Source organism: Triturus cristatus, chromosome 7 (genome assembly GCF_964204655.1).
Source record: "Triturus cristatus chromosome 7, aTriCri1.1, whole genome shotgun sequence".
Classification (NCBI taxonomy): Eukaryota; Metazoa; Chordata; class Amphibia; order Caudata; family Salamandridae; genus Triturus; species Triturus cristatus.
This window is the reverse complement of record NC_140590.1, coordinates 884,013,103-884,022,712: the sequence shown is the minus strand read 5'-3', so window position 1 is coordinate 884,022,712 and position 9,610 is coordinate 884,013,103.

The window sequence follows — 9,610 nt, the reverse complement described above, 5'->3', positions numbered from 1 at the left end:
TTGCGGAGGGTATCGGGGGACAGTGGAAGGTGTCCTCCAGGCCATGACGCAGAAAGGTTTGATTTTATCCAGAAGCAGCAAATGGAGGAGTGGAATGCGACAGCCTCGTTGCCACCACCAATTAGTTATCAGCTACATGAGGATGAAAACTGCCCCCCTAGACCATAGACTCAGACGCCACCAAAGTTTGACCAGCGAGTTTCCATGATTGTCGGGGAACAGACTTAGTGGCACCGGGGCTGAGAGGGGATGCTGTCTGCGATGATGTCGTTACGCTGATATGATCTCAGCCATTGCAAAATGAATAGTCTGTGACCTACTGGACCGCAGTGTAGGCCGGAGGCAGCGGTCAGCAGTGGCCCACAGTAACAGCTGACTGGCGAGGCACAGATTTAGTGACACAAGGGCATTTGTTGGTAGTGTTCGATCACCTCCGTAACAATGATCTTGTTCCCTCCGGACTGCAATGCGTCATCCTCTTACGCCTCTCCGTGTGTGTGATGACATGTATTCTGTCATCTGAATAACCGATGTTCCCTTCCAAATTTGTGACCTACCAAACCGTGGTGTAGGCCTGAGGCAGCGGTCTGCATGCCCATTCACCGAGTGTCGCTGGCATAGGTTGGATGGCCCCACCAGCCTGCCTAGTTCAGGTTCAGTGGCACCACAAGTTGGGACACCTCTGTGTATGTGACCCGGATTTTGTCCGGACTGAGCTGCATTTTCCTCTTACTCCTCTCCGTGCGACCACTGATGTGGACTCTGCCATTCGTGCTTTGCGCCTAGGTGCCGGATGTGGGACTTAATGGTCCACAGGGTAGTCATGGCCCCTCATCTACTTGTCGCAGGCTGGTGTTGAACACGGTTAGTGGCACAACATGTCGCAGGCTGGCGTTGGGTTAGTGGCACCACGTGTCACAGGCTGGTGTTGAAAAAGGTTAGTGGCACCATGTGTCACAGGCTGGCGTTGAACAGGGTTAGTGGCACCACATGTCGCAGGCTGGCGTTGAACAGGGTTAGTGGCACCACGTGTCACAAACAGCCCATATGGAACTATGCCTCACTGATCGTGGTGGGTCTGGTGCTGTGGCCGCTGGCCCTGAATTTGGGTCACTGCCATTCATGAATCTGGACACATTTTCGCACATGTGACCAACTGGGCCGAAGAGTAGTCTGAAGGCGGCAGTAGAGTACGTCAACGAGAAATGACTCAAGCGGGCCTGTGTCATGGAGGCCATGATGGACTTAGGAGGCTACCAAGGTCGTGACCCTCGGGCTTGGAACTTGCGCTGGAATGTGGTGGGCCCTCCTTGACACATGCCGGTGTCGGCAGGTGATCAGTGTGGCCTGGCTGCGCAGGGGCGGGCCTGATGGGTTTGGGGTTCAGCATGCCAGGGCCTGGCAGGCGCACGGCATTGCAGGCAACTCTGCTCACGGGGACAGCCTCGCGGCGGGGTGAGAGGTGCTGCCCTGGCAGAGACGTTGTGCTTTGCAGAAGAGGACCACGCCCAGGGCTATGTGCTTTTAATTCACACCCCTACGCTGGTGTGACGTACACCGGGCCATCCCACTTTGGTCACGCTTAGGGGGGGCGTAATAGGCAACATTTCCGCAAGCTCCCCCACTGGCTGGGGTGAAATGGTTGTGTCCACTGTCCACTAGACTCCATACACCAGAGGTGTGTGTCGCCATGGATATTGGTGTGTTCTGCATACTGCGGTCTGTCCAGCACATCTCCGCCTCCCTTGGCATTGTGTACTTTCCCAATCATGGTTCTACTACATCCTTCTCACATGCCTGGTTGCCACCTTTCCCCACATTTGGCTGATGTGTGCCTGAGGTGCCATGCCATTGATGATTCATGTTCACGGCTTGGCCAGGTAACCATTGTGAGTTGTTCTGTCGTGTCTGGTGGGTGGTCATGTTGTTGTGCATGTTGGTAGGGATTTTGTGACGTGTGCATTGCCAGAGTTGTGAGTTGCATGGTTGTGGAGTTGAAGTGAGTAGGGTGTCCATTTGAAACTTGCCATGGGGCTGTGCATTTCCATTGTTGCCATCGTGGGTAGGCAGGTTGCTGATCGGAGGGTGAAGGAATCCTGCACAGTGGCTGGGTATTTGGAGGCAACATTGTTGGAGGTTCCACGTGTTCTGTTGTTGCCTGCACAATGATGTGAGACGTGATCTCCCTGTTGCAGTGATTGTGTGCTGTGTCACCAGGGGGCACAGGTGTGACATGTGTGCTGTGGATTGCCCCCAACACGTGCGTGCATTCTGCTATGGCGTATGGTCCTTGCTTGGTCTCCGGCGGATCCTGAGCATTGTGTGGGATGTATGGGGACTGGGCTACCAGGGTGATGGTGATTTCCAGGACAGGTGTGGGGGACTTGGATGTGGCTGGCTGTGAGACTCCTTTGACTCTGGCCGGTGTTGTTTGGGGGGTGCAGGGGCCAACAGGTGCAGCCAATCCAGCAGCTTGGTGTGGGGTGGGATGTTGGTTGTCCGCTATGTTGGTGCCGTAGGCCTGTTAGGCAATGATGGTCAGGATGCATAGGATGGTTGTCCCTTTCAGGCTGTAGTGGACGGTGACATTATCAGATGTTGGGTCTGTGAGGCTGGTGCGTTTCCGGGGGGTCTGCTGTCTTTGTCTGCGCTGCCTCTGTGGTTGTCTGGGGTGGTGTTCCGGGTGTGGGGTGGGGTCCTGGGGTGGTGTTGGTGGGTGTTGTGGCCCTCTTGGGTGTCCGTGCCACATGATGAGTGGCTCCTTGACATCTGTTGCACTTCCGATGTGGCCCTGGGCTGGTCTCCCTTTTGTGGTGCTGGCTGCTGTCCGACTTAACAACAGGTCAGAGCAGGGGTAGAGTTCCTGGTGCTAACGTGCCTTATCACCTGTTTTGTGTTTTTATCACCGATCTGTCTGGTATTTGAGAATGTTGAGGAGTAGTGTGGTCGCGTGGTCGCGGCTTTTGGCATGGGAACACCCACTCTGCATCTCATTAGCGATAGTTGCAGGGATCCTCTGTGCTGATGTTTTTTGCGGCTGCTATCGCGGTTAAACTGGTGCTGTGGGCTGTTGGCACCAGCTTGTGAATGGGGAGGTAAATTTATCTCGACGTTGGCTGCGATAAAGTGCCGTTAATTCGGCAATAGCTCCTTGTGAATATGGCCCTAAGTAATTAAGCATGGCTCTACCAGGAACTGACACCCCTGCACTAGCTGGACTCTATTACATTCATCCTACTTCAAAACCATACATGTACAGATATAATTTTAAAATCATCACTAAAATAAAACTATCAATTACACCCCTGTAGCTGTGGTGGGCCTAGAAATTGCATTCTAACATGTGTTTTTGCTGCCCACCCTGAATGCAGATTTTTTCCATATGACCTAGCTCTGTCCCTTAATTGCAGAATATTGGCAGTAGATAGCTCAATCCATGTCCCGCCCGGGTGTTGGGATACATTGTGAGGGTGACACCAAAGGAGGCTCTACTGGGGGTTCTGGAGGATCTTGGAAACACTAGGGGGGAGAGATATCTCATCCGGCTGGCACTAGTGGAGGCAAAGAGAGACATTGCTCATGGGTGGAAGTTGGCCATTGCCAAAATTGGGGTGGGGTGGAAGAAGAGGACTGACCGGTATGTGGCACAGGAGGACCACATGAATGTGGCACCGGAGTCTCCCCGCAAATTTGACTATATATGGGGGTTGTGGTTAAATCTTTTTGTATTTGGCGTGCCTGTATAATGGCCCTTGGTGGGAAACCTGATTTTATTGTCATGCCGGGAGCAGTTGGTTGGAGGGGGAGGTTTCATTTTATTCCTATCTCATGTTGGTTATCAAAAAAAAACTATCCAAACACAACCCAATCTTTAAAAATTTATAATTTCCTACTGGAAATAAAAATATTTTTTTTTAATACTTACTGGACATATGTATTGCCTGCATGCAATAAGTATTAAAAACAACCAACATAGGAGAAAATGCAAATAGTTGGAAGGGCAATTTTACAATTACAACTCCAATTCAACAAACTCTAGTGAAAGTGGATACATTTGAGACAATCATATTTACTTGTCTAACTCCAATTCAGCTAACATAGGAAAAAATGCATATGTGCAGGGTTCAGATTTCCTATTTATTACTCCATTCCAGCAAGCCCTGGGTTAAATAAATATAATTGGTGGCCACATTTACCCCTCTGACCACTCTAGGGGAAAGTGCTCATAATAAGAGAAGTTATATTCTTTATGCTAGCTCCAATCTAACTAATATTAGAGGAAATGCATGTAGATGTTGAGGTGGGATTCATATTTACTATTCTGATTAGCATCCAATTCACACTGGGGAAAATCTATATGGTTATGGTTTAAGGTTTACTGTTCTAACTCGAATCCAACTGGTATTGGAAAAATGCATATAGTTGGGTGGTGTTACTAGTCTAACTCACATTCAACTTACAACAGAGAAGGTGTATGTTGGAGCCGGCCTCGTGGCGTGGTCCTGTTCCCCCTCGCTAAGCCGCACGAGGTCCCATGCACCTCGGGGCTCCTCCATTTTGGATTATACGTCACTCCACGTGACCACCGACGTGACCCCGCTCCACCCGGCCTCGGTCCCAGCAAAGCCCGACATCGAGGCGCCAACCCCTGGCCCGGGGGATACCACGTGAACCCTTCCCACTCCCGGCGGAGGGCAGTATCGATGGGACCCCCAACCGTCCTTCCACACCTAGGTGCGAGCGCCCCACAGCTCTCTGGGGCTGGCGCCTCTCCTGCTGGGTGTCTGGCCGCTCCCTACCCGGCCTCTCCGCCCCCCCCGGGCGCAAGGGTCCGGACATCAAAGGGCTCCAGTCCTATATCTGGGCGACTCGGCAACAAGACAACAGTTGTATCCCGGAGTCAAGAGCCCTGCTGATCGGATCGCGGCTGACCCTACGGAGAAAGACTTATCCTGAACCTACACCCTGAGCCCTGCTGACGACGTCGCGGCTCCACCGTGCTTGAAGACCTTCACGAACCTTTGGGGCCCTGCTGACACTGTCGCGGCCCGACCTTGTTGAACTAGCCATCAGAGCCCAGCTGACCTCGTCGCGGCTCGACCCAAGCGGAACTACCACCCGAGCCCTGCAGACGCCGTCGCGGCTCTCCCGTCCGAGCTACTTCGAGACCAGCACGCAAGGCCTGGCGCAGAGCCTCCCCGTACCTGGCTGGGACTGAGACTGACCCGCTGCCCTATCCCCCTAAAGACATTGAGACTCTTTGTGGATCACTCGATCCCACTGTAAATATTGAGTGTGCTACCTTTGATAAAGAACCAAGATAAGCAACTGATACTGAGTCCGGTGTGGTGGTGTTACTGGGCCTAGTACGATCTCAGGAGAAGGACCTCTCCTAGGAGGCTTCTCAGCGGCGCTCGGCTATAACTTTGCAGAAGGGAGGTGGCTGGAGCAGTCCCCCCGACTCCCCGGTGGTCCTCCCTCCAACATTTGGTGGCCAGCAACGGGATCCGAGCCAGACGCAATCGTACAAGCAAGTAACGCAACCACTACCTAACCAGACGGAAAGAAGGGAACCATGAACGACCAAGAAGCAACCATCGCCGCAACCTTCCAACTGGAAAAGCTGGAAGAATACACCCACAAAGAACTGAAACAATTCTGCAAGGACAAAGGGATCCCAACCACAGGATTGGGCACCAAGAAGAAATGCAGAAAGCCCTGAAAACCTGGGCAGAATCCGAGACCACTCCCCCCCGAGCCGAAGGAACCGCGGCCCGGGGCGGAAACCTGCCACCGACAATAACCCCGACAGATGGGGGACGAAGCATCCTGGAAGCCGGCCTGTCCCACGAGGAGATGCAAGAACGGGAGAGGGTCCGGACACACGAAATGGACCTCGCCCGACTCCGGCTGGACGGTGAACTCCTGCTGGCAGAGAAGAAACTAGCCTTGGAGCAATTCCGGCTGCAGGAGGAAATCGAAGAAAAGAAACGGCAGCGAGAACTAGAAGAGAAACGGCAAACCCTCGAACACGAGAGGGGCCTCAAGGCACTCGAACTGAAATCCAAAACGGGGGAGACCAGCACCCCCGGGGCCCGGGACGCTCTGCCACTAACCGAGCCGAAGGTTCATATCCCCAAGGATGTCGTCAAGGAATACTACAAAAACGACGACATCCAGCAGTGGTTCCGAGCCTACGAGGTAGCCATGACCTCCCATCGGGTACCCCGGAAGGATTGGGGTGCCGGCCTATGGGGGAGGTTCCTCAGCGAGGGCCGGGATACCCTGCTGCAACTCCCCGACGCGGTGATGACCTCATACGACCACATGAAAGAAGCCCTACTCACACGCTACGGACTATCAGCCGAGATGTACCGGCAGCGCTTCCGGGACTGTAAGAAGCTCCCCGGCACCACATGGGTCGAATACGTGGACTTCTTCAGCCGGGCCTTTGAAGGGTGGATAAAAGGGAGCAAGGTCACCTCATACAACGAACTGTTCGACCTCATTGTCTGGGACCACCTCGCCAACAACTGCTTCGTGGAACTAAGGCAACACCTCCTGGACAGTAAGCTGACCGAGCCCCGGAAGCTCGCCGCCGAAGCCGACCGAAGGGTCAACACCCGGGTCCCCCGGAACCCCGTGGGGGACTACCAACGGAGTACCACGGGACCTCCTCACCAGCGGGGCGGAGGAGAGGGGTCCCACCGCAGTCGAGACTTCCCGACCGGGCCGCCCAGAAGCCCGCCACGAGGCCAAGCCGCCAACCACACGTCCCCGACCCTGGTCCGAAGGGGGACCCCCATAGCCAGGCCTGGACCCCGACCAACAGTGACCTGCTTCGGCTGCCAACAGACCGGCCACTATGCGAGCGACCCGGCCTGCCCTGTGAACCGGCGGAGCGGGACCGCTGGGCCCCCTCCCCGACAAATATCTGCCGCAGCCCTGGGGGAAGGGGAGGAAGAGGAGGAAAACCGCGAGGACGGGTCCCCCGAGTGGGAACCAGCTGCCCTGTCACTCGTATGCCTGGGCCCCCGCGAAATGGTGCCCCGGGCTGCCATCCCAAGCAACACCCAGAAGTACCAGCAGTGGGTCACCATCAATGGACAATGGGCCGAAGCTCTCCGGGACACTGGGGCCAGCGTAACCGCTGTCCGCTGCCACCTGGTGACCCCCGAACAAATCCTGCCGCATGTCCTATGCCCTGTCTGGACCGCGGACAACACCGAAAGCATGTGCCGGATGGCCAGGATCCCCTTCGAGTGGGGAGGAGTGTCAGGCACCCTCAAAGTAACTGTCCGCGACGACGCCCCGGTGGACTGCCTCCTGGGGAATGACCTAGAGTGCTCCTTCTGGGCCCAGGTGGAGCGCCGAGAGCATCTGGGGATGCTAGGGCTGCCCGAGTGGGCCTGCGCCACCACCCGGTCCATGACCGCCCAACCTGCCGCTGCCGCGGCCCCCGACGAGCCTACGGGCCCAGAACTATCACCCTCCTCCGGCACGGAGGAACCTGACGATGAGGCCGGGCCATCCGAACTTCCTCCCGACGAGGCCGCCTCCCTCAGCGAGATCCCCGAGCTGGCCCAGTGGCGCCACGGCGGGGGCCCCACCCGCGAACAATTCCAGCATGAGCAAAAGGCCTGCTCGTCCCTCGAGGGGGCCTGACAGCAAGCGGCCGCCCAGGCCTCGGGGGACCCCACAGGAACCCACTGGATCTATTGGGACAATGACTTATTGTATAGCGAGCAGAAAGTCGCCGAACTAGGAGCCGGCCGGGTGTTGGTGGTTCCCCTCCGATTCCGAGAGTTCCTCCTGAACTTGGCGCACGACGTACCCCTCGCCGGACACCTCAGGCAAGACAAAACTTACAGCCGCCTAGTGACCCATTTCTATTGGCCCCGAATGCGGAGAGACGTGGACCATCACTGCCGGTCCTGCCAGACTTGCCAGGCTAGCGGAAAGACTGGGGGTTGAGTTAAGGCCCCCCTCCAACCATTTCCAGGCGTCCACACCCCGTTCGAACGAGTAGGGATCGACATCATGGGGCCCCTCGACCCCCGGACCGCCCTGGGACACCGCTTCATCCTGGTACTGGTCGACCACGCCACCCGATACCCCGAGGCCATCCCACTCCGCACTGTGACAGCTCCAGTGGTGGGCCGGGCCCTGATGGGCATCTTCTCCAGAGTGGGGTTCCCCCGAGAAGTGGTGAGCGACCGGGGTACGAACTTTATTTCAAAATACATGAAATCCCTCTGGCAACAATGTGGGGTCACCTACAAATTCACCACTCCTTACCACCCCCAGGGGAACGGACTGGTCGAGCGGTTCAACAGAACCCTGAAGGAAATGATCAAGGGTCTGGAAGAGCCCCTGAGGAGGAGATGGGACGTCCTTCTGCCCTGCCTCCTGTTCGCCTATCGAGAGGTACCACAGAAATCCCTGGGCTTCAGCCCCTTCGAACTATTGTATGGGCACCCCGTCCGAGGGCCCCTCAGCCTGGTCAAGGAGGGCTGGGAGGCGAACGTCCAAGATGCCCCCCCGACGTCTACCGGTACCTCCTGACCCTGCGGAACCAGACTCGGAGGTTCCGGGCCCTGGCAGAAGCCAACCTCGAAGCCAGCCAAGAGGACATGAAACGCTAGTATGACGAGAATGCCTCGACCATCGAGTTCGAGCCGGGCCAGCAAGTCTGGGTCATGTCGCCCGTGGACCCCTGCGCCCTGCAGGACAAGTGGACTGGGCCCTTCAAGGTGGTTGAGAGGAAGAGCCCCGTCACCTACCTGGTCGACATGGAGGCCCCGAGGAACCCCCTCCGGGTCCTACACGCCAACCGGCTCAAGCCCCACTTTGCCCGAACTGAACTAAGCCTGCTGCTGGCTACCGACGATGGGGGCGAAAGCGACTCCGAGCCCCTACCAGACCTCCTGGGGTCATCGGGCAAAGACGGCTCCATGGAGGGCGTCCACCTCTCCGCCACCCTGACCCCAGAACAGCGCCATGACTGCCGGAAGCTGCTGCAACCCTTCGGTGCCCTCTTCTCTCTCACGCCCGGGGTGACACCCTGGTGCGTCCACGACGTGGACACCGGGGACAGCCCCCCGTTGCGGCACCGCGCCTACAGAGTACCCGACCGAGTCCGAGCCTGCATACAGACCGAGGTCTCCAAGATGCTCGCCCTCGGAGTCATCGAGCCATCAGACAGCCCGTGGGCCAGCCCAGTGGTCCTGGTGCCGAAGGCCGCTGCCCCCGGCACCTCCCAGGAACTCAGATTTTGTGTAGACTACCGGGGCCTGAACGCAGTCACCAAGACCGATGCCCACCCCCTGCCACGGGCAGACGAGCTGATCGATCGCTTAGGGGCCGCTCGCTACCTAAGCACCTTTGATCTCACCGCTGGGTACTGGCAGATCAAGCTCACTCCCGGCGCCCAGGAACGATCCGCCTTTTCCACCCCCGATGGGCACTACCACTTTCGGGTGATGCCCTTCGGGATGAAGAACGCCCCAGCGACCTTCCAGAGGCTGGTGAACAAGGTCCTGGCCGGACTAGAAGCTTTCAGCGCGACATTGCCGTCTTCAGCAACAACTGGGCCGCGCACCTAGGACAC